Here is a 27,127-nt window from a genome sequence, read left to right on the forward strand (position 1 = left end):
TGGTGTCATAACCTGAGGCTAGCAGCAGAGTTGTTGCCAGCCTCAGGCATGCAGAACTTATAGACTGGTGTAGCTTTAGTCGCCTTGGGAAAAGCAGTGATCTTTAGATGGTGGGGCATCTCCAGCTTGAGATGATTTTGCAGGGAGAGAGCCCCTACTCTTCGTCACAGAATCACCTGAAGTCCCCATTAACCAAACTCAACTGGAACTCAGAGGACTTGGGAGTTTTCTGATGTCATCCATAAATAAGCTGCCCTGGAGCAGTGACCAAAATGGAGAAAAGAGGAGAGTGGCTCTGGAGGGGCAAATGGAAGATATCTGGCACAAGGATAGACTAGCTCTTTATTCATCGAAGGCACAATGAAAGATCCCTTAAGCCTCACTGCTGTGGCTGGGAAGCCCAGTGCTAGTTGGTTTTCATAGCTCTTTATTTTGGGTTACATAAAGCAACTTCTGCAGTCCTGCAGGATGTCTTCTGGCCATCACTCCTAGCTCCATGTGATGCCTTGTGCAAGGCTGGTCCTCTATCACCTCTCTGGAATTGCTGCTCAGGGCAGGCTGCTGCAAAGTCTGCTGGCAATGTCCCTTCTCACAGTTCACAGGTCTGTCTCTTTGGAAACCATGCACAGTCTCCTATTTCCCATTCCTCAGGGTGACTCCTTCACCCACACTCAAAACAGAAAGTCTCCTTCACTTTCCCCTTTAGACAATCTGGTTACATCTCTTAGTGGATTTAGATCAGCATCACAACCTATTCACAACCTACAGGGACCAGACAGGAATACAATGAGTATGTGTGGGAGTAAATATAGGGTAGAGCTCCAAGTCCAAGAAATAATTCACATTCCTCTTACTCTACAGTCAGGTAAATCACAGGGTTAGCATGATGCTACATGACAGCTGAAGCTTACATTCAAGAAATAGTGGACCACTGGCTTTTGAGATCTAGCTGTTTGCTGTCATTTGGGAATGTAGGCTATTTTAAGACACCTTGACAATCCAGATTTTCATGTGGAACCTCTCAGTTTTTAAATGCAGGCAATGAGGAGGCATGACAAGGTAAACGAAGATAAATACCAGAGTGTTGCATGGAGGGGATTAAGAAATAAACTTTTTCATGGGGTGGGTAGTTTATAGAGTGGAAGTTTAAGAAAATAGGCGTAAAGTTTCCTGTTCTTTCATCACCCCCAGGAGAGCAGGCTGGAGCCAGGTGAAGCTTCTGGATACATAGGAGTTACGTTTCTGGGGATGAACTATGTACACGTGCTACCTTACCTTCTCATAATGCAAGTATGAGAAATGATCTGGGTTCAGGGAATAAAGAATTGAGATTGGGTACCAAGCAGCCTGGAGTAAAACAGCAGCTATACAGGAAGTTGTTTGGGAATGGCAGCTGCTACCCAGCGAAGTCATGAGATGTTGAATTTGCCCTCTTGAGGAAGGAACTCCTGGTTCCATAGGAAGTTGGGCTCACCAGGTGCTGGTCAGCTCCTTGACAAGAACTTGAGCTCTTGTTTCCTATACCTTTGGTGTCATATCCAAAATAACATTGCCAAGACCAGTGTTAAGAATGGAACTTCTTCCTTACGTTTTCTTCTAGGAATTTTATGGTGTCAGGTTTTATGTTTAAGTCTTTAAATCCATTTTGTGTTGATTTTTGTGTGTGGTATAAGACAAGGGTACAATTTCTTTTGCATGTGGCTATCCAGTTTTTCCAACACCATTTATGGAAGAGTGTTCTGTGGTGAGCTGATATATACAAACCTGCCCCTAATGGTTGAGGGAGCTGAGAGGCCAAAGAAAGAGGCTAACACATCTAGTTTGTCAGAAAGCAATATTTAATAGAGACTTACACAGAATATATCCTTTTTATAGTAAGTTCTTTTGACAAAACATGTACAGTTGGTTACATCTCAGACTTTCTTGTGAAAGTTGTGACCACTGAGGAGGTTACATAAGCATCTTTATGAGTGTTTATCTATGCTGCAGTTTAAAGATCTTGCTGCAGAACACCTTGGTATGGAGAAGTCAAACATTGATCATGGTGGTTTTGCTTCAAGACAGCATCACTCTGCCATTCAACAGACTGCTTTCCTACAAAGAGACTACCCTTTCCTCATTGTGTATTCCTGGCACCCTTGTTGAAAGTTAGTTGATCATCTATGCCTGAGTTTATTTCTGAGCTCTGTATTCTGTTCGTTTGGCCAATTTCTCTGTTTTTATTCCAGTACTATAATGTTTTAATTATTATAACTTTGTAATATAATTTGAAATCAGGAAGTGCCTCATATTTTGTTCTCCTTTCTTAAGATTGCTTTGGCTGTTTGGGGTTTTTTGTGGTTCCATGCAAATTTTATAGGATTGCTTTTATTCCATTTCTGTGAAGAATGCTACTGGAATTGTAATAAGAATTGCATTGAATTTTAAGATCACTTTGGGTTGTATGGATAGTTAAACAATATTAAGTCTTCTAATCCATGAGCACAAGATAATTCTCTATCCATTTGTTTCTTCAGTCTTTTTCTGTCAATGTTTTATAGTTTTTAGCATTCAGTTATTGCATCTCCTTGGTTAATTTATTCCTAATTATTTTATTCTTTTTGATGCTATCATAACAGAGATTGTTTTCTTGATTCCCTTTTTGGATAATTTGCTGTTGGTTTAAAGAAATGCTACTGACTTTTGTATGTTGATTTTGTATCCTGCAACTTTACTAAATTTATTAGTTCTAATAGTTTTTAATGGAATCTTTAGGATTTTCTATATATAGGAATGAACAGAGGCAGGCAACAAAAGCGAAAATAAACAAGTGGGACTACATTAAAGTAAAAGCTCTTTATAGCCAAAGAAATAATCAACAAAATGAAAAGGCACCCTATAGGTTGGGAGATAAATATTTGTAAACCATTTATCTGATAGGGGGTTAGCATCTAAAACATATAAGGAACTCATACAGCTCAGTAGCAAAAAAACAAACAAACAAGCTTGCTAAAATGGGCAAACGACTTGAATAGACATTTTTCTAAAGAAGATATACAGATGGCCAGTTGGTATATAAAAAGGTGCTTAACATCATAAATCATCAGGGAAATGCACATTAAAAGCCCAACAAGATATCACCTCACATCTGTTAGAATGACTGTTATTAGGAAGACAAAAGATATCAAGTATTGGCAAGGATGTGGTGAAAAGGGAACCCTTATTCATTGCCAGTAATATTGTAAATTGTTACAGGCATTATGGAAAACAGTATGGAGGTTCCTCAAAAAATTAAAAATAAAACTACCATATGATTCAGCAATATGATTTCTGAAATGAAATCAATATCTCAAAGAGGTATCTGCAGTCCCATATTCATTGCAGCATTATTCATAGTAGCCAAGATATGAAAACAATTTAAGTGTTCACTGTCATATGAATGGATGAAGACAATGTGATATTACTTGGTTTTTTAAAAAGAGAAAATCTTGCCATTTGGAACAATGTGGATAAACTTGGAGGACATCATGCTAAGTGAAATAAACCGGACACAGAAAAAAATACTGCATGATCTCACTTACATGTGGAATATAAAAAAGTTGAATTCTTAGAAGCAGAGAGGAGAAGGGTGGTTACCAGGGAAAGGGGTAAATGGGAGATGTTGGTCAAATGATTATTTCATTCATGCAGGGTGAATAGGTTCTAGAGATTTAATGTGCAGCATGAGGACTGTAGTTACTAATAATGTATTGTATACTGCAAATTTCCTAAGAGAGTAGGTCTTAAGTATTCTCTCTCACACACAAAATGGTAACTATGTGAAGATATGTATATGTTAATTAGCTTGACTGTAATATTCAGTTCACTATATATGTATATAAAAACCAAACCTCCTGTCATACACCTTAAATATATACAATTTTTATTACAGAAAAGAATTTGACCTCCATTTCTCTCATTGGACAATCCTATTGTTTTATCTCCACTGTAGCTAATTCACAACTTTTAGAACACTGAACACACGTCAAACAAAACCAAATATGTCTTTGGGCCACCAGTTAGATAATTTTTGAGCAACCATTGGAAACCAAAATGCCTACTTAAGGATTGTCTGTAAAAGTGAGCCCATCCCTGATATCTCCTTTTCAATACTCACACTGAAAAGGGATCCTCCTGTCTATTAATGTCCAGGAAAACCCAGATACTGGGGGGATAAATTAAATGCTGGACTATTCTTCTGAGAAAGAGAGGGACACATTTCATTTAGTTTTGATGAATTTGCAGCAGATAAAAGAAAACAGTGGTCATTTTTCAATACACAGACATAGTAAATACTTAATGAATGACTTCCCTATATTAGTAAAGAAATTAGAATCTTTAAAATTGACCATAGAAGGAGAATATTCTGGTGGAAGAAATAGCTGGACTATAGGATTCTCACCATTTCTCCATGAATTTATCTATTTTTGGGAGTACGTTGCTCCTGACTGCTGTGCTGTTCACTCTAACTGGCTTCAGGGCTGTGGTGTGAGAGGCAGATACTGCTGCTCCTTAATGCTCTAGACCAAAATTTAGTTCAGATTCTTTTTCTTTGTCTCCATGGCACAACTAGACAAGATTACACTGCTTAAATAAGATTTGAGTGATGCTATGGGAAAAAATTCTTCCACTTATCATTTAACAAACATTTATGGGGTGCTTCTTTATGCCAGGCATTGAGTTACGATTAGAGGTTTATTGGTGAGCAAAATAGCCACAGCTTTTGCCTTTGTGGTGCTACTCCAATGCTCATCAATGTGGAATGATACAGATTAAATAATCTTAATTAAAACATATGACTTGACCATTATCCTATGTTCTATTATACATATCATTCTTAGTTCCTGGTGGAAGCTGCTAAGATGGTGGAAGCTGCCCTAACTATCCATGACTAGAGGGACATCTGCTCCCTTCAAATTCCAAGACCGGCTGGGCACAGTGGCTCATGCTTGTAATCCCAGCACTCTGGGAGGCCGAGGCGGGTAGGTCATTTGAGGTCAGGAATTCAAGACCAGCCTGGCTAACATGGTGAAACCCTGTCTCTACTAAAAATACAAAAATTAGCTGAGCATGGTGACAGGCACCTGTAATCCCAGCTACTTGGGAGGCTGAGGCAGAAGAATTGCTTGAACCTGGGAGGCGGACGTTGCAGTGAGCCGAGATCATGTCACTGCACTCCAGCCTGGGTGACAAGAGTGAAACTCCATCTCAATAAATAAATAAATACATAAAATTCCAGGACCAAGAGTGGAGGCGCCAGTATTGGTCTTTCTGCAGTCTCCATGAGTCAGCCTCACCAGACCTTGTTTCCCCTTTGAAGCCATTTTTCTTACCTAGCAAGACTCCTAACCATAGGTATCTGGCATCCTTTTAGTGTATTTTCAAAAGATAAACATAGTAGAATGCAACATAACAATCCTAGATGCATGATACAGAGATGGGGTTGTGGTGGAGTGTCACTTAGCAATTAATTATGTTCAGGCATACCTTGAAGACAGTGTGGGTTTGGTTACAGACAAAACACAATAAAGTGATTATTGCCATAAAGCAAGGCACAGAATTTTTTTTGTTTCCCAATGCATATGAAACTTATGTTTACACTACTCTGTACTCTATTAAGTGTGCAATAGCATTATATCTAAAAAAAATACATAGCTTAATTTAAAAATATTTTGTTGCTAAAAAATGCTAACAATCCTTTGAGCCTTCAGAGAGTCATAATCTTTCGCCTGGTAGAGGGTTTGGCCTTGATGTTGATGGCTGCTTCCTGCTCAGGGTGTTTGTTGCTGAGGACTAGGGTGGCTGTGGCAATTCCTTAAAATAAGACAACAATAAAGTTTGCAACATCAATGAACTTTTCCTTTTATGAAAGATTTCTCTGTAGCATGCAGTGATGTTTGATAGCATAATACAGTAGAACTTCTTTCAAAATTGGAATCAATCCTCTCAAACCCTGCCACTGCTTTATCAACTAAGTTTATGTAATATTCTAAATACTTTGTTGTTATTTCAACAGTGTTCAAAGCATCTTCATTGCGAAGAGATTCCACCTCAAGAAACTGCTTTCTTTGCTCATTCATAAGAAGAAATTCTTCCTTCATTAAAGTTTTATCATAAGGTTGCAGCAATCCAGTCACATCTTTAGACTTCACTTCTAATTCTAGTTATTTTGCTATTCCCACCACATCTATAGTTACTTCCTTTATTGAAGTCTTGAACTCCTCAAATTATCCATGAGGGTTGGAATCAACTTCTTTTAAACTCTTATTAATGTTGACATTTTGACCTCCTCCTATGAATCTGAATATTCTTAACGACATCTAGAATGCTGAGTACTTTCCAGAAGGTTTTCAATTTGCTTTACTCAGATCCATCAGAAGAATCACTACCTATGGCAGCTATAGTCTTACAAAATGTACTTCTTAAATGATAAGACTTGAAAGTTGAAATTACTCCATGATCCACGGACTGTAGAATACGTAATATATTAACAGGCATGACAATAACATTAACCTCCTCGTACATCTCCATCAGAGCTCTTGGGTGACAAGGTGCACTGTCAATGAGTAGAGATGTTTTGAAAGCAATCTTCTTCTTCTTCTTCTTCTTTTTTTTTTTTCCTGAGCAGTAGTTCTCAACAGTAGGCTTAAAATATTTTGTAAGCTGGCCAGGCGCAGTAGCTCAAGCCTGTAACCCCAACACTTTGGGAGGCCAAGGCGGGTGGATCACGAGGTCGGGAGTTCAAGACCAGCCTGGCCAAGATGGTGAAACCTCATTTCTACTAAAAGTACAAAAAATTAGCTGGGTGTAGTGGTGGGTGCCGTAATCCCAGCTACTTGGGATGCTAAGGCAGAGAATTACTTGAACCCAGGCGGAGGTTGCAGTGAGCCGAGACCACACCACTGCACTCTAGCCTGGGCAACAGAGTGAGACTCTGTTTCAAAAAAAAAAAAAAAAAATAGATATATCTATAGATCTATAGATCTATAGATATATCTATAGATATATCTATAGATCTATAGATATATCTATAGATATATCTATATTTAGTAAGCCATGTTGTAAACAGATATGCTGTAATCAAGGCTTTATTGTTTCCTTTATAGAGCTGAGGCAGAGTCAATTTTTCATAATTCTTAAGAGCCCTAAGATTTTCAAAATGGTAAATGAGCATTGGCTTCAACTTCAGATCAGCAGCTTCATTAGTTCCTAACAAGACAGTCAGCCTGTTCTTTGAAGCCAGGCATCGACATCTTGCTAGCTATGTAAGTCCTAGATGATATCTTCTTCCAATAGAAGGCTGTTTGGTCTACATTGAAAACATGTTGTTTAGTGTAGCCACCTTCATCAATTATCTTAGCTAAATTTTCTACATAACTTGTTGCAGCTTCTACATCAGCACTTGCTGCTTCATCTGGCAATTTCACCTTATAAAGATAGCTTCTTCCTTAAGCCTTATGAGGCAGCCTCTACTAGCTTCACATTTTCCTTCTGCACCTTCTTTTTTTTTTTTTTTTGAGACAGAGTCTCACTCTGTTGCCCAGGCTGGAATGCAGTGGCATAATCTCAGCTCACTGCAACCTCCGCCTCCCGGGTTCAAGAGATTCTCCCACCTCAGTCTCCCAAGTAGCTAGGATTACAGGCTCCCACTGCCACACTCAGCTAATTTTGTATTTTTAGTAGAGATGGGGTTTTACCATGTTGGCCAGCCTGGTCTTGAACTCCTGACCTCAGATGATCCACCTGCCTCAGCCTCCCAACATTCTAGGATTACAGACATAAGCCACCATGCCCGGCCATCCTTGTGCACCTTTCTCACCTCTGTCAGCCTTCATAGAACTGAAGAGAGTTAGGGTCTTGCTCTGAACTAGACTTTGGCCTACGAGAATGTTGTGGCTTCTATCCAGATCACTTAAACATTCTCCCTATCAACAATAAAAACTATTTTGTTTTCTTATTCATGTGTTCACTGGAGTAGCACTTTCAGTTTTCTTTAAGAACTTTTCTTTTGCATTCACAACTTGGCTTTGGTGCAAGAGGCCTAACTTTCAGCCTTTCTTGGCTTTCAACACTTCTTCCTCTTAAGTTTAGTCATTTCTAGTTTTGATTTAAAATGAGAGACACAGGACTCTTCCTTCCTCTTGACCTCTTAGTTACCGTTGCAGGGTTACTAATAGGACTAATTTCAATATTGTTGTGTCTCAGGAAATAAGGAGGCCCGAAGAGAGGAAGAGAAATGGGGGAATGGCTGGTTTAGTCTGTGGAGCAGTCAGCACACACACAACATCTGTCAAATAAGTTTGCTGTCTAATATGGGCATGGTTTGTGTCACCCCCAAATAATTACAGTAGCAGCATCAAATATCACTGATCACAGATCACCATAACAGTTATAAGAGTAATGAAAAAGTTTGAAATATTGCAAAATTACTAAAATGTGACACAGAGACACGATGTGGTTACATGCTGTTGGAAAAATGGCGCTGACAGATCTGCTTGATGCAGTGTTGCCACAAATCTTTAATTTACGAAAAATGCGTTATCTGTGAAGTGCAATAAAGTGAAGTATAATGCAATGAGGTATGCCTATACTTGAAATTTCCTAATTTTAGGGAGAAAATAGCTGACATGATATTGCAGAAAAACACTATAGTTGAGCAGGTCTGGAATCTATTACCTCTGAATATTACTTTTAATAAGCCCATTATATATAATCATAAATCTAAATTTGAAAATTGTACTTTTAAGAACTCTTTGATATTGGCATAATTTCCCAGAATTACTGAGCATTGACTTCCATTGGGCAGAAGAATATTTTTCAGTGATCTAAAAATTAGCTTGCCATTCATTTTGCATTCAATAAATACTGCATATACATTTTATATCAGATACTGTGCTAAGTATTAAGGATATAGAATGACTTAGGAGCCTATTTATAAGAACCATGTAATATATAAGGAATTTAATAAAGAATTATATAACATACATGTGGATAAATGCATGTGTATGTGTATGTATGTATGTATGTAATGTGTGTAATATGTACAACTGTATCAGTTAAAATTCATTTGGGAATGCAAAGCCACTGTGCATATTATGGAGTAAATAAATTATAAAAATTAGTCCTTTCACAGCTGTGAGAGGGACTGGGGAAGTGAAGGTCTCAAAGTGGAAGTCAGAAAATCAGGGAAGCATCCTTAGTCTGTCTGAGGCCCTGGCATGGATGGACAAATCAGAGCTTCCATGTCCAGCTCTCACAATAGGAGAGTGCATGGAGAGTCCTCTGTGAGTCCACAACTTAGCATCTGGTTGTGGGCCTGGGGAAGTGTGGACTAGCTTTGCCATTAGTCAGGAAGGAGAGCTAGATACAGGACAGAAGGGAGTGGGGGCCAGCTGGGACCCTCCAGGGCACCTTTGCCTCCATCCATAACCAAATTTGACCATGTCTACAGTTTTACTTCTGCATTCCAATTTTTTGTACAAGTTCCTTTATTTTTTTGGCTAACTCTAACACCTAACCTGGAGTCACATGGATATGATATTTTGCATTGTATAGTTTCCGTCTTTAATTAACTTGACATTCAGAATACAGCAAAAAAATTATATAAGGAAACACACATACACACACACACACAAAATTAGCCTGTTATTATCTATTATAAAACTTTTCTGAAATGGCTTCATAAATAGGTTTACACATATACTGTGATTTCCATGTTGTTATTTCTCTTTTCAGTAATAACTTAAAGTAATGCTAAATAGGATTTTTTAGAGCAACCAAAAAGTTTAAAGTGTTTGTCTCTCTTGGGTGCATCCTATTTGGCAGAAAATCTTCCTCATCACGAGTGCTTAAAATAGCGTGGGAAACCCTGTGACAGATACTGTACAATTTCCTCCAGTTCAGAGGCTGTGGATGTCAACAGATGTCCCATCAGCTAGAAACTCTTATACATCACAAGTTCTTGTTGTCTTGTTAGGTGTTCAGTGATTGTTGAGGAAAATTCATTTAGAGAACATACTCATACAACTCTTTTTGACTCTAATGCCCTCCAGAGAACTGGGAACAAATGTTAGTGTTCTTAGATGATGAAAGTTTCATTCGGCAAAGGCTACAGAATCTGAGGCAAAAGAAATCATCTAGGATTTTCCTTAATGATTGCTGTAGATTCATGACCACAAAATCCTCAAAATTCTTACGTAAAGAATTCTGAAATTAACACATAATTATAACAATAGAAATTTCAGATTTCCTTATTCAAAATTTCTTTTCTTGTATTGAAAGGAGAAGGTCACGTCATATCCTCGAAAGCTTATTCCAGTGCTCCTTTTGGATTGATGAGAAAAATCTCTAAGTGATGCAGGGGTACAAACATGGGGAAAGAGAGATCTGGCTTTCTAGTCACAGCTTTTCTTATTCGTAGACTTGGGCTATTAACCATTGTAGACTTGTTTTCTTTTCTTTCTCTCTCTCTCTTTTTTTTTTTTTTTTTTTTTTGCCAGATGGTCACCTTAAAGGATTTTCACGAGGACTAAGTAAGTAATTCAAGTACTGAACTAATTGTAAGTAGTCAATAAATGTTAATGTCTTTACTATGCTATTCACTACAAAGTTATTTTATCATGGTCATACTGGACTTTTGTCTCCTAAAACCAGCACTAAGAACCTCTTGTGGGCATTGATTTTCTTCATAAATAAAGACAGATTCTTCCTGTTGAGGTAATAATGGATCTGCCACAAGGCTGATCGCTGGCCTTCCCTTCTGCTTTTTGCATCGGATTGTGAGGTGACTATGGCTCAATAGAATCTTTTTGTCCAATTATGTTTTGGAAGGTGTTTGACATTTTAATGGGATGATTGAAGTATTATTTTGCTCGACAGCGGGAAGAAAGAGAATAATCAACAACTGATTGACTTGGTTTCTCACCTGGCATGTTTATGCTTTTTTGTTTGCTCTAGGTAACAACATCTTGATGTTCTCCTCTTAGTCTCAAAACCCACAAAGATGTTTCTTGCCTGAAAATCTCATATTCCTGTTAAAAACAAGGAAACCTAGAAAAAAATACTTGAGTCCTATAGTACCTCAAATAAAATATTTTCCTTATGTTTATGCAGATGAATAAAAGTCTCTAGCTAGGATATTTCATTGCCAGATTATTCCTCATGATTCCAGGGGGAGCTCAGATGTGAGCCAAGCTCCAGATTTAAGTTGTTTCTCTAGAAATTATTTAAACAAGACATAACATAATGTACCACTGAGGCCATAATTTACTTCAGTGTTATGTACTTGTTGTAAAAGAGTTAAACAGCTTCTTGGTATAGCTTATGAGTTAGGAGAAGTTGTCTCTATAGATAATCATTAAATTTTGTATGAATTGATATATAAAATTATATTGTAAGCACAAATCACACACATTAGCATACCTAATGTATCTATTTTAACTTTTACTAGGACTAGAATTTTCTAGGAGTTCCTTAATTGAAAAGACAATCTATATTAAAATGATTTGAACAGTGGTTTGGATAAAAGACCTTTGGACAGGAGTCAGAAGTCCTGGGTGTGCCATATCACCTTTCTGGGCCACAGTAGCCTTTTCTGTAAAATGTGAGGGCTCTTCTGATGACCTCTCAGGTCTTTTATGGTTTTGTAGTCATAGGAATCTCCCTAAGCACAAGTGACTAGAAGATCTTCTTGTTGATTAGGTTTTATCATATTAGAAATGCAATTATTCCCTCCTTTAAAAAGTACATTTCCTCCCTTCATATTATTTGATTTTACTTTACAAAATCTATACAAAATTTTTGTCTGGGCTTTTTTCTCCTTCATAATAATGGTTCACTTATTAGCCCTTGTGATAGGTACTAGGGCAAAAATAAAATATCACAAAATAAATGGAGTTGGAAGGGACCGTGACAGATCATCTGGCCCAGCCATCTGCAATTGCAGCATGTTTTAGTGTTTACTTACTCTATAAATAGCCAGGAGTATCCAGCCAAGTCCATATTACTTTACCATGGCCAAAAGTAATATGGTCAAACTTATGAACTTTTCCCTTTATTTATCCTTGGAACTCTTTTGCTTTACTTGGCTGGGGTTTCCGGAAAACTCCCTGATTCCAGCCTGCAGTCTGAAACAAATGGCTGTAGGAAATTGAGTTCTATAGGCAAGGTAACATCCAGATAATTTTCAGATAGACCTTCTCCATTTCTACTTTTACATCTATCTTGAGGGCAGGTCCATCCCTCTCTCTGACCTCTTGTTTCATCTCCATTTCTGTGGGGTACAAAGAAATAATGTGTACAAAGGGCTTAGCACAGTGCTAAGCATGGAGCAGGACACAGGAAGGACAACACGAAACTTCTGGGATGTGAATTCCCTGTGTCTTGCTTACTGCTATTTTCTGTATAACCTGAATAGTGCCTGGGACACAATAGGTGTTTGGTAAATACTTAGTGAACTCACTCACTCACGTATTCTCCTTTTCTGTCTCTCTGTGCTTCCCTCCCCCATCTCTCTATCCTTCTCTCTGTGTCTCTCTTTCACCTGAAGAAACCCAAACTATAAGGGAGTAAGGAGGATGATGCAGGGGCCCTTCAGTCACTGCTCCTTGACCAGAAAAATGAAAAATTTTGGTGGATGTGGTGACTGGACAGGATGAAGAAGCTTTTGGGAGAAGCTTTTGGGAGAAATACTTCTCTAGCCATCTATATATTTATTTGTGAACAAGAGTTCCTAGCGAAATACAGCTTACATAAGCTACGTTACCAGAACTACAGATTCCACCTTGAAATGTTTCAGAGAGGAGGAATGGCTGAGGGGCTCTGGTGAGAAGCAGCTGGGGTTTAGCAGTTAACTCTTATTTTTAAGCTCCCCCGAAGGGACCCACTCCCCTGGGGCACATGTGGTTCCCTGCAGAAGAGGCCCATGTACTCCTTTGATGCATGACAACACTAATCCTTGCAACGGCACCTGTTCTCCTGCTCCGTCCATGTCCCCAGAGCGGTTTCTAATGCTCAGTGATGCATGAGGGTGTTCAGGCAGTGTTGCTTTCTTGGGTATTTCTCCTTAAGATTGCAAGAGAATAAACCATAAAACCTTTTATATTGTAGATGCTTCTTACCTCTCCAGCTTTCTTTCTCTCCACTCTTAACTTGCAACCAACATCCAAGCCATATTAAACTCTCTACTCTCCCCAAATTCCCCAACCCTCTCTCACATTTCTGAGCCTTTGTGCACACCTCATTTACTTCCTAGAATGCCCCTCCCCTGTCCCTTCTGTGGTAGGTGGGAAAGTGACCCCCCAAAAATAGCCATGTCCTAATTCCTGAACAAGCGATGTTACCTTCTATGGAAAAAAGTTAAACATCTTTTGACATATGATTAAGTTAAGCATCTTGAAATGGAGAGATTATCCTGGATTATCTGGGGATGCTAAGTGTAATCCTAAGTGTAATCCTAAGTGTCCTTTAATGAGGGAGGCAGAGGGAGACTTGACCCACACAGAGGAGAGGGCAATGTGAAGGTGGAGGCAAAGACTGGAGTGACATGAAAACAAACCAAGGAATGCCAGCAGCCCCCAGAAGCTGAAAGAGGCAAGGAAGAGACATCCTGAAAACCTCCAGAGGGAACGCAACCCTGACATCTTGGGGCCTGATGATGCTGATTTCAGACTTTGCCCTTCACAACCTGGAGAATTCTTTCCAGTTGCTGTTGCTTTAATTCACCAAGCCTATGGTAATTTGTTGCAGCAGCCCTAAGAAATGACCCTCCTTTTATATTAGGCTAGCACCTGCTTAATCATGGTATCTCAGATCAGATGTCACTTCCTCCAGGAAGTTCTCCTGTGTCCTCCTTGGGTCCCAGTTTCATGGACTCCTTGTATGTTCCCCCAGTAGCCTATGCTCACTTTTATTGGGGAGCCCGTTACATTTTCCTATAAAAGTCTCTCGTTTATTTAACTTCTAAGTCTTGGCAACAGGAGGACATGGCCTGTGGCTTCCAATTCTTCCTCCATGCTGCCTGAGGGACCAGCATGCAGCAGGTTCTTCACAAACGTGCAGTTACACATGGCTTACAGTGTTCTGTTAGACACCAGCAGTCCCAATTGGAAAACAATGTTACCATATTATATTTTGCTTTCAACTTCTGATTGGGGAAATAAATCACACACGTTGTTTTCAAGACATCTGGGCAAGTTTGTACTGCATCCTGCTGGAGGGTAGAGACTGCTGAAGCCTCCAGTTCTTAGCTAAGGCAGCTACAGTCTCTTATGCTTGCTTGGTGGTCTCCAGCACAGGTCTTTTCTGTATGCCTTCACAGTCCTCATTGATAAGAACTCTTGTTACCAATCCCCTTCTTGCTGATCTCTCAGGATTGAGATGTGTGAAGTCTATTCCTAGTCTACTCTCAATCAAAGGTCTCAACCCAGGTTATTGGTTAATTCTTTCATACTCTTTAAGGCCTATGTTTTCCTGCCTCTTGTCACTAGCATCATCATTGATGATCCAAGATGTGGAATTTTATGCCATTGCCTATGATTTGTGTGGATGGAAAAGTCCTATGATGAAGTCAATGTTTTGTTAAGATTAACGTCATGGTGTTGTTAAGTCCATATGTCAGAGAGAGTCATTCGTTTTCTGAATTCTAGGTTGTTGCAGGAATCTGGCCATCAGGCAGTGAGGAGCTGGACCAGAGTGATGGTGCTGGGATGCAGTGGGAAGGGATTAATTAAAAAGACATTGTATTAGCAAGTGTATTTTCAGCCCATATCAGTCTGAATTTTCTACTTAAGCATAAATGATAATTGATGTTGGGTTTGCCACTGCTTGGAATTTTAGAATGTTAGGCCCTCACCCAGCCTGCCCACCTCACCTTTTTTTTCTTCCTGAGAGCCCTGTCTTATGTCTTTTTGTGATATATTTCTCACCAGCCCTTCTGCTCCAGGCTCCTTGTTAAGCAGCCCCACCAAGGCCTCTATTACCTTCTGAAGCTCCAGTCAACTCTTATAGCCTGGAACAAAGGTTTCATTGTTCTGGCCTGCTTTGTCTTTCATCCCATCATTCCTAATTAGGTTAGGAAGTTCACTTAACTCCCCGTACAGAGTTGAGACCAAACCATGCATTTTATTAAGACTTTATTGAAAGTTCAGGGAAGACACCATGGAACTTAATTTACAACGAGTTATGAGATTTGACTATTCTTTCACATCTTGCAGTCCCAATTTGACCTCTGGCCTGAACCCCCCAGCTTGACATCCACCCAGTCTGCAAGTTGCTTTGGAGCCTAAGCCCAATTACCATGCAGCTCAGAGAGAGGGAGGAATTTCTTAGATTATTTTCTGGTTCAAGATGCTGGCAATGGGAATGTCCTCTCCCTTCAGAGAAAACCACACAAGGTTTTGTAGGATAGTGCCCAGCAGGCCCAAATCTGTGCATTCTGACTTAATTGCCTTTTGAAAAATCACAGCGTGAGAACCTGTGGAGGAGAGTCACATCTTTCCTCCAAATGTGAATTGAAATTTTTTCCAGCCATTTTTTCAATGTCATATCTCCACTTACTATAATAAAAGAGAGTGAAACAAAACAAAATGCAAACAAATAAACAACCCCAAAACTCCTCCACAATAACAAGGAATAATTTGAAATACAGTGCATTCCCTCGATCAGACAGAACCCGACCTAATGTCCCGTCTCTCACATACCTCCCTTTCTTCTCTCCTCTCCAAACAAGACTGGCTCATAGGCAGAGTGCTACTGCATTTCTGAACAGCACGCTCAACTGTCTACAACACCTTTTCAAAGCATGAAGGAGGCTGATGGTGACGTCAACATTTTCCTCAAGATCAAGGAATCAATCCTTTACGTTGTGTAATGAAAGGATTCATTCTGTTGATTTCCCCGGAACAAATTATGTGTTCCACAGATGAATTTCTGCTTCAACATCTTGGGAGGCTTAATAAAAGGCCTTGAGGCTTTGAAATGACAGTTTTTCTGGCTTCTACTCATTAAGGCTTCAAAAATCCTGGTTTCCAGTCCTCAGTGATAAAATAAACCCCTTCCTTTACATAATTCTGGCAGAACGTGTGGCTACCTGTCACAGTGAAAGAGGAAGACATGTTAAGGTTTTCAAATATGGGTGATAGAATAGTGTGTATTATTGAGAGATATGCAGTGCTAAGAATTCTGGGAGAATGATTTTAGGCAGTGAGATAAAAACTTGGTTAATCAATAACTTTTTTGTTGTTGTTTGTTTGGCTAACTCAAATTCCCAGATGTAGAACTTGGATGGATCTTTGGCTTTGATTGTATCCAAATCTTGCAGCAAACATGAATTGCCATCCAGTGTTTTCCTGTTATCAGAAAACAATAAAGCAGCCTTTACATTTTAGGATATAGAGGTAAGACAGTTGTTCAATTTTGGTGATTCAGGGTTCCCCCAAACATAGGAGTCATTCTATAACACTGGTTTTTCAAAAACAGACTTCTTATTTGAAATAGCTTTTCAGAACATACAGTTTTCAGAGTAGTTCAGATTAGACAAGTTAGCTGATGATTTTAGTATAACTTTAAAAACTATGTTAACATTTCCACTAATGCAAGGGGAAGACATCTGTTACAAATCATTATCTTTATTGCCCAGTGTTTTTCTAGAATTAGATAATATGAAGCAAGGTCTCACCAATAACACTCTATTCTATTTTCATCATTATGCTTAATTATATTACTGTTTAATCTGCATATACACAGAATCTAATCCATTAATTATAATTTTATTTTAATTACTAAAGTGTTATATTTTTGAAACTACCCTAGAGGATTATTTTGTTTTCTCAGGTAATAAGCAAATATCCATTTTCCCATCATTATTAAAAAGATTTGCTTTTTTTTTTATCAGTTTTTTAAAAACAGTGATAGTGATAATTATTCTTGATATTTAGTTAGTATATTGCACAATGTTTGGTTTTTGTTTACTAATAAAATGCTTTTCTTTCACTTAGTTGTTTTTTAAATTCTAGACCTTTCTTTCATTTAGAGGTAAATACTTAGCACATTTTTAGTACCATTTAATGTTTCTGAAATGCATTCCTTAATGTCTTTCTTAATCTTTAAATAAGCTTCTCTTTCAATTTCAATACACTGGAAATAAGTCCCATTAGCTTATAAATGACTTATTTATTGACATCTATTTTCTTGTAGGATTAAAAAAATAATTATATTGGCATATGCTTGATAAACTTCTTAGTAAATCACTTCAATGTTCTTATCCCCCTGTCTTCAATTTAAGGTAATGAGAATAAATCAGTCTGGTGTACGTACACTAAAATGTAACTTATCCCCATGGGTCTCAATGACCTTCATGCATCTGCTACCTAAAATGTAATACTAATTTCTCATTGTTTCAGAAAAACTTGGGAAATGACTGTTATTTATAGTCTTTTAAGGTATTCGTTATTTTTCAACATTTTCTTTGAAACTCATTTGAATTTGTGAGACCTTCAGCAGTTCTTTAAAACACCATTTTATGGATTAACAATAAGAACACTAGGAGAAAATGTTTGCAAGACCACATATCCAATAAAGGACTTGTATCTAGGTTAGAATATATGAAAAACTAAGACTCAAGAGTAAAGAAACAAACAATCTACTTAGAAAATGAGCAAAAGACATGAAGACACATTTCACCAAAGAGGACCTATGAAAGGCAAATAAACATGAAAAGTTGTTCAACATCATTAGCCATTAGGAAAATGCAAATTAAAATCAAAATGAGACATCACCACTCACCTATTAGGTCAGGTAATATTAAAAATAGTGACAATATCAAATGCTGTGGAGAATGGCAGAGTGGAGAAACTAGATCAGTCTCACATTACTGGTGGGAATGTATATTGGTACAGCCACTCTGAAAATTGTCTAGCAATTTCTTATAAAAATATGCATTTTTTGTATGCCCCAAAGACTGTACTTTTGGCATTTATTCCAGAGAAATAAAAACTTATGCTTATGTAAAAATCTGCTTGTGAATGTTCACAGCAGCATTATTTGTAATAGTCAAAAATTGGAAACAACCCAAATGCTCCTCAGTGAGTAAATGGTTAAACAAACTCTGGTGCATTCATCCAGTGGAATGGTACTCAACAATGGAAAGGAGCAAACTACTGAGACCTGCATAAACTTGGATAGACTTGAAAACATCATGCTTAGTGAAAAAAGGGCCAATATAAAAAAATTACAACCTGTATGATTGCATTTACATAATATTCTTGAAATGATAAAACTATAGAGATGGGGAACAGTGGCTACTAGGGAACAGTGATGGGGTTGGGTGAAAATAAAGGAGTAGTATGAGTGAGTCTTTTTTGGTGATGGAGCAGTTCTGTTTCCTGATGGTGGTTGTGATGAAGTTTTACATGGGATCAAACTGCATAGAACTACCTACACACACACACACACACACACACACACACACACACACACACACACACGCATGAAAATGCTGATGAAAACTGAGTAAGGTTCACTGAATGTATACGGTCAATTATTGTTGCAAACTTTCTTTCTACTACCAATGAGTTTTCTTCCATATAAATGGAAATTTTCATTGATAGAATAATATGTATCAGAGGTTTTTTAAAAAAATATAATCTAACCTTAGAGCATTACCTATATCCTTTTATAGTAAGTGGTCACCAGGTTACCATCTCCTGATGCCCCTTGCCCACTACGAGTATATCTGAATAGAAATTTAGTTAGAAAGGACTTAAAGTTCCTCTAGACCAAACTCCCCAGTTAATGTTTAGTGATTTGTCTGATATCTGAGAGGCCAACCAGAACCTATGTCTGTTGTGTCTAAGTCCAGCATGACTTCCATTACCCACGCAGTCTTGCAAACAGCACAATGCGGATGGATGAGTACAAAAAGCCCAATAATTCTACGTTCTCCTCTGAAAGTTAGGTGATGTAGACAGCTAACAGTGGGGAAAGAGTTAGGCTGGAGTAAGCCTAAAGGTTTTCCATCATCGCTGGAGTCTTCTCTGAATCTCTACTGGTCCTGACAATTTAGAGAAACCTCTGGGGAAGAAGGGGTTCTAAGGCATTTTGTGGCCCACGAAAGGAACTGAGAGGAGACTGGCTGATGGCCCTCTGCTCTTTCTGTTGCCACTCTTTGGATTATTGCCGTCCCAAAAGTGAGTGAGGAGTAGACAAAGGAAATTAATGATGCACCTAAGGATATCCAGTCAGTAAACAGAGAAAGAACATGCAGTATTGGCGGAAATGCTCCACAGATTGGCTCCTCCCTCTATTTAGTGAAGGCAATGTGAGCTGCTAAATGTTTAATAACTGGCTTCTTGAAAAAAAAAAATACACTTGCATATACATTTATTATGTGTATTATAGTGTATAAATGTATAAAATGTATTATATACAGTTTACTGATAGTCAATTGATTCTTACAGAATGCTTTCATTGATCTTTGACCAAACTCTTGTATTTGTAGCTGAACTGTGGTTGCAACTGATGAGCAAGCATAGTTCTAACAGGAATGTTGGTTGCTGTTTTTATGTACTTTAATGAGTAAGATGAAAGTGAAACAATGCAGATGTGTGTTGGAACTTTACTCATTTGTCATTGACACAATGACTTTGCTAAATCAGATGAAGGTTTTGTATACTGGAATATCTCCTCAACTCTGTGTATTCACAGTGTATTATAAAAGACACAGCTATATATCTTTAAATTTAATCTATAACATTAATATTTTTTCTTTCACTTTCTTAAGTCTAGACAAGCAACCAATCACTCAAGCTCTTATTTTTAGCATTTTCCAATTTCTGTGGTATAAATACTCTAATCATGGCTGGTTTCAAACTACTAGTTTTATGTAACTGAATGCACAGTTGGGAAGAGATGCATAGTAGCACGCTATTATACAGTATTTACATCACACAGAAATAATAGGTGTAAATAACCTCAAGAACATCAATATGGCAAAATGCAGTAAACTAATCAGTGTTGAGTATTTACTATTTTTGTTTTTAATATAAATTATTTAATTGAAAACGTGTGTAATTTAATTTTTAATAATGGCTGTGTTTAACAACTGGCTCAAAGAATTCTTGGAAATTTAATGTTTGGCTTTGAGCTAGTATAAGTCTGCTCCAGCACTCCACTGGCATATGGCAACTCTATTTTTCCCATTGTTCACAACAAAAAACTTGGAGTCATCCTTCACTCCTTTTCTTGTGTGCGTATTCCACACACAGTCTACCAGCAAATCCTGTTGACTTAGTGCCTTGCTTCCTGCTTTATAGATAAAGTAAAAGAAGTTAGAAGAAAACTTCTACGATTTCTACCACCACATTAATTCACTACCAGTATCTATGCCACATACTCTGCTGTCCTATCTGTTACAACAGAATCATAGATGAACAATTTATGTGTCTATCTAAAGTCAATTCCTTCACTTGGGGAATACATTGCATCCCCTCTCAATTACTCAAGGGCATTGCTCCAGCAATTCTTCCCATTTCCTACATCATCAATTTTTTATTTCCTGATGAATTATTCCATCCAACACACAAACATGCTACTATTTCTACCACTGTAAACATTCATTCTCTTGATCTCACTCCCTTACCAGCTTCTGCCCCATTTCTTTCCTCCACTTTGGAGAAATACTTCTTGAAAGAGTTGTCTACATTCACTGTTTTCAATTCCATTCCTCCCATTATTTTGTGACTCTACTTTCTACTTCGCCGCTTGCTGTATCTCAGTCCCCTCTGATGGTTGGTCTTCTTCCCAGTTCTTTAATGTCAGAGTGCCCCAGGGCTCAGTGGTTGGCCCTTTTTTCTGTGGACACTCAGTCCCTTGATCTTCTCGGTCTCAGCACTTTAAGTACCATCTATATTCCCATGATTCCATATTTATATTTCCAGCACAGACCTCTATTCTGATCTCTAGATGAAACACTACCCCACATCCTCTTGGATGTCTAATAGACAACTGCCATGTCCAAAGCTGAACTCTCATCTTCCTCTCTGGACGTACTTATTCATTTTCATCCTTCCAGTTTCTCATCAACTTCATTCTTTCAGTTTCTCAGGCTAAGACTTTAGGGCCATTTTCAACTCCTCTATCTCACACTCCACATTCAGTCCTGTAGGAAATTCTTTTGGTTTTACTTGCAATACATGTCAGAAGTCTGACCACTTTTTACCACCTCTTCTGCTACCAACTTGATCAGAACTACCATCACTTTTCATCTGGATTATTGCATAGTTTGCAAACTGGTTTGATCCTTGCCCTCCTATAGTTGATTCTCTATACATCCACAATACTTTTAAACATAATCAGATGGGACTCTTCTGCTCAAATCCCTTCAGTAGCTCCTCATTTCATTCAGTAAATGTCAAAGTGCTTCAATGGCTACAAGACCCTATGGTGTCTGCCCATCCTCCTTCGTTCCTCTTCATCTCTTACTTTCTCCCTTGCTTATGCTACTCTTGGAACATGGTGAGGATACTCCTGCAATAGAGTCTTTCGTTAGCTGTTCTTAGGGAGTCTCATTTCCCAGGTATTCTCTTCATCAATTCTGTTATCTTAATTAAGTGTGTTCAGACAACTCACATTCTCAAGGAGGCCTATCCTGACTACTCCATTTAATCATATAAGTTGAGGTCTACACCTTTCTTCAAGTCTCTTTACCAGATTCTACTTTTTTTCTTCATAGCACTAGTCACCTCCAAATATACTGATTAATTGGCTTATTATTATGTTTATTGTCCATTATCTGCTTCACAGTGTAAATCCCACGAGAATATATTTTTTCTGTTTTGTTCCTTGAGGGAATGTCAGATCCTATTTCCAGTAGTGAATGTCCAACAAATATTTGCTGCTTACAGGACTGCATAATGTGCTACATAATTTGTGGGTCCAGTGCAAAGTGAAAATTCAGGTCTCCTTATTCAAAATTTATCAATAATTTCAAGATGATCACAGCAGAGCATTTATTAACACACGGGGCCCCTCTAAGCACAGGGCCCTGGGCTCCTGCACAGGTTGCATGCCCATGAAGCCAGCCCTGGGTGGATGGCCAGGTGACTTTACTTTCAAAACACAAGCAGAATCTGACCACTTTTCATCACGTCTACTACTACAAACTTGGTACCAGCTGTCATCATTTCTTACCTAGATATCGCAGTAGCTTCCTAACTGGCCTCTTTGTGTCCATACTTGCTTACACTGGAAGGCTTCTCATTCACATAGACTCTAATACAAACATTTCCCCTAGGGTTGTACAATGTGGCAGCCCTGAGACTGGCTTACAGGATCTGACCCCTCTTACTCTCTCCAACCATATTTCCTACTCCCACCCCCTTCTCCCAGTCTGCTTTTAATTACATTTGACCTTAGTTTCCTTTACCTAGAGCACTCATCGCCCAAGACTTTCAGCTTTTACAAGTCTTTGCTCTACTTTTACTTTCTTAGTGAAGGCTTCCTGGACTATGTATATAAAATAGCAACCTATCCTATCCTTAATCACTTAGTCTACTTCCTTGCTTTATTTCCTCTGGGTCATTTATCACTCTGACACATGATGTATTTTATTTATCAACTTCATTTCTCCGTAAGGGAAGAGCCCTTTTTCTGTCTTTTCTACTGGTCTATCCTCAGCATCTATAAAAGTGTCTAACACATAGTGGGCACACAACACATGTTAGCTGAAAAGGTGAATAAATTAAAAAATGAACACACAGAACACAAATCTCCTAATGGAGCACAAATGCTGGAGGAGATAGATGATGGCATGAACTAAAAATTATTACAGCATGAGGAAAATTTAGTTACTGAGTAAAGAGACACATTTGATCAAAGGAAAACAAACCAACCGTAGTTTCTCAGTCTTAAATTTGGTAGATAATTCGAAAGGGAAATTGGCGAGGCCAGAATTCGTGGCCTGGAAGAATTAATCTTAAGAGCAGAGTAAAACTGAAAAGAATTGGGAATCATGAGGGAAAATGTAATGGATTCGGTTGTCACGTTTGTGTTTTCTAGCAAGCAATTTATAGGGCCCCAGAAGGAGGAAAACCCAAAAAACAACAGATAGAAGAGAGACAAATAATAGATTAACATTTCTCTCATCTGAAAAAAGATGGAGTCTACAGATTAAAGGAGCTCACAAAGTTAAATGTAAAACTGATAATCCATATCCTGGGAACATTCCTGAACTCCAAGAATAAAGATAATATTTTATAATCTTACAGGCAAAAAGACCAGGTTACCTCTAAGATAAGAAAGAATCACACTGTCATCAGACTTCTCATCTACAAACTAGAAGTGAAAAAATAAGAGACTCCCGAGGAAAGGACTGGAATTCATCTCCCAGGCTGAAAGAAATCTATTTATGTATGTGGAAGGATTTAAAAAATGTGTTATTCACTTGTCCTGCCTGACAAAAGGACTAGAGGAAGAATACTATCCAGACAACAAATAAATCAGAAAAGAAACTTTAATATGGGGGAAAATGAAGAGGCAAGTGGTAGCCAATGAAACTTGCAGCATATATAGTTAAGTTTAATATGATACAATACTTGAAAATGTGATAGAAATACAAACCAAAATTATTGAAATGGAAAAGTCATGTTGCAATGGAAACAGTGGTAGTCTAGAAATACAATACTAAATTGTCTAAGCAAAGCCTAGGAATTTATTTGTAGAGTATGGTAAGAGGCGTGAAATAATCATTCTAAAGATTTCATCTGGTTGGAGGAGTAGATAAATCAAAGCATTTGAAAGGTATAATCTAACTGGGTTAGGGTGGCAAGAAATTGGGATATAGAACATCTCATTGGTGAAGATAATTGGCATATTAGGAGTTTCAGGAAGGAAACATGGAAAATATGAAACCTAGTAAATGCGAAAAGGCTGAATTCTTCTTTCAAAAGACAAATATAGTTATATTAGGTTAAAAAACAAAATCCAGCAATATGTTAGTTACAAGAAACACCTAAAGCAGAGTAATAGAAAAAAATGTGTAAAAATATGTTAGATACAAGGAAATACAAACAGAATGCAATAGTGGCAATATTAATATAAGACCATAATTAATCCAATTAAAGTTAAAAACACTAAAGATGAAAATATTAGCAGGATAAATAGTGATATGATGTAATTATGGGAGGCAAAATTTATGAGTACATTAAAAACCTGTATGCACTAAACATCAGGACATTTAAATAAATAAAGCAAAAGCTTTCAGAAATACAAGGAAGACCTGATAAAAATAATAGGACATTTCCATATACATTATCTAAATGGGTATAATTTCACGACAAAATCTGTTTGCAGTTAAAGCTATAGTCAGAGGAAAACATATAACACTGAATACCATCATTATTAAAAACACAAAAGAACTCGATATACAAATTTAGAAATTAGAAAAAAGATCAATAAAATTAGTCAGAAGATATTGAGAAGAAGCATAAAGATAGAAACTGATATCAATAACGGAGAAACAACAACAAACAAAATGAAAAAAATAAATCCAAGTGCTCATCGTCTGGAAAGACTAATAAAATAGACAAAATTCTCCATGAGCCTGATGAGTAAAAGAAAAAAACACAAAATGGATATAACACTGTGAAAGGGCCTTAAAATTATAAAATAATACATAGTGATGCTTTTTGACAAATTTGAAAATCTAGACAGTATGAATGATTTTGATCAAAGGTATGGTATGCCAATGAATAGAAACTTTGAATAGATACATTGCCATAGAAGGGATTGGAAGGGCAATTAAAGATCTATGATTAAAACAGGTACCAAAGTCCAGATGGTTTCACAGCTGAGTTTTATCCAACCTTTAAAGAGCAGATGATTCCAATGCTATTTAAACTATTTCAGACCTCAGAAATAGACTGAAAGTTCTCCAATTAATTTTATGTAAACAAATTAACCTTAATAGCAAAACTTGATCAACATAATACAAAAATACCACCCCCAAAGTGATAACACTTATGAATATGGATGCTAAAATTCTAGATTAAACAGGCAAATTCAATTTAGCAGTATATCAAAGTAATATACCTTCTTACTAATTAGGCTGTATGCCATAATAAAAATACAGTTGAATATCAGGAAATCTATTAACACAATCATATTATAGACTATAAAGTCTACTAGACGTTAAGTTACATAAAGGTAAGAATTTTGCATGCTTTTTTCTTCACTGCTGTATCCCCAGTGCACTGCACTTGTCATGATAGTGTCTGCTCAGTAGGTACTTTTAGAATGAATGGGTCATGTTAATTAAATCAGTGAGAAAAACTATATGATTATATCCAGTGGCTGCTGTAAATGGCTATAAATGTTTAAGAGCAGCCCTCAAAAAAGAAAATCTCTGATTTATTGCATTTGCTGATATTCATGGTGTAAATATTTCCACGATGACCATTTAAAAACAGTTCAACCAGTTGGCCCATGTGATGACACTGAATGGAGTTGGGAAGAGGGTGAGCTGGCTCCGGCACACCACCGACATACAGACAGATGCTGAAATGGCATTTGACAAATTAGCAACTGTATTAATCAAGGTTCTCTAGAGGAACAGAACTAATAGGATAGATATTATATAAAGGGGAGTTTATTAAAGTATTAACTCACACAATCACAAGGTCCCACAATAGACCACCTGCAAGCTGAGGAGCAAGGAGAGCCAGTCTGGGCCCCAAAACTGAAGAACTTGGAGTCCGACATTTGAGGGCAGGATGTACTCAGCATGGGAGAAAGATGTAGGCTGGGAGGCTAGGCCAGTCTAGTAGCCTTTTCACGTTTTCCTGCCTGCTTTTATATCCTGACCATGCTGGCAGCTGATTAGATGGTGCCCACCCAGATTAAGGGGAAGTCTGCCTTTTCAAGTCCACTGACTCAAATGTTAATCTCCTTTGCCAGTACCCTCACAGACACACCCAGGATCAATACTTGCATCCTTCAATCCAAGCAAGTTGACACTCAGTATTAACCATCACAGCAGCCATTCCTAAATAACTAATGGAGGGTTATTACTTAAATATGTTAAATTATATTTGCTAAAACCCAGTTAAATAAACACAACTGTAAATATGAACCCACTAAAGCCATTTCAGTTAAAATCAAGAACTAAATAGGGGTTGTTGCTATCAGCAATATTCAACAGTGTTTTATTGAGGCACAAAACAACTAGAGATGAAAATGGCAAAAGTAGTCCATATTTTACTGGAAGCCCTAGTCAGAGCAATTTGACAAGAGAAAGAAATAAAGGCATCCCAATTGAAAAAAAAATCAAATTATTATTGTTCACAGATGATATCATATTTAGAAAAATCTGAAGACCCTACTACTGAAAAGCTGTTACAATTAACAAACCAATTCAGTAAAGTTTTAGGATACAAAATCAATATACAGTAGCAATTATATATGCCAACAGCAAACAGTCCTTAAAAAAAAAAAGCAATCCCATTTACAATAGTTACAAAAAATCTAAGCTACCTAAGAAAAAATTGAACCTAGGAGGTGAAAGACCTCTATAAGGAAAACTAAAACACTCTGATAAAAGAAATTGAAAGGATGCACACCAAAAAATGGAAAGACATCCCAAACTTCCAGATTGGAAGAATTAACATTGTTAAAATGTCAAAACTGTTCAAAGCAATCTTTATAATCAATGCAATTCCTATCAAAATATAAATGACATTCCTCACAGAACTAGAAAAAAAAAATCCTAAAATTTGTATGGAGCACAAAAGAGCCTGAATAGCCAAAGCAACTCTAAACAAAATGAACAAAGCTAAAGGCATCATACTACCTAACTTCAAGATATACTACAAAGCCATAGTAACCAAAACAGCATGGTACTGGCATAAAAACAGACATATAGATTAATAGAACAGAAAAGTGATCCCCAAAATAAATTCATGTATTTACAGCCAACGATTTTTGACAACTATGTCAAGAACATACATTAGGGAAAGGACAGTCTCTTCAATAAATGGTGCTGGGAAAACTAGATGAACATATGCAAAAGAATGAAGCCAGATCCTTATCTCTCACCATATACAAAAATAAAATCAAAATG

At 37.5% G+C, this 27,127-nt stretch overlaps 1 long non-coding RNA gene across 1 annotated transcript; it reads left to right on the forward strand.

Moving 5' to 3' along the window:
- Positions 1-1,650: 1,650 nt before the first annotated feature.
- Positions 1,651-26,935, forward strand: LOC115835884. The gene is made up of 3 exons (XR_004030842.1): positions 1,651-1,663; positions 5,577-5,586; positions 26,840-26,935. It is a non-coding gene; the product is annotated as an uncharacterized LOC115835884 (long non-coding RNA).
- Positions 26,936-27,127: the final 192 nt, after the last annotated feature.

The sequence above is a fragment of the Nomascus leucogenys genome, chromosome 7b, assembly GCF_006542625.1.
Source record: "Nomascus leucogenys isolate Asia chromosome 7b, Asia_NLE_v1, whole genome shotgun sequence".
In the NCBI taxonomy this organism is placed as follows: Eukaryota; Metazoa; Chordata; class Mammalia; order Primates; family Hylobatidae; genus Nomascus; species Nomascus leucogenys.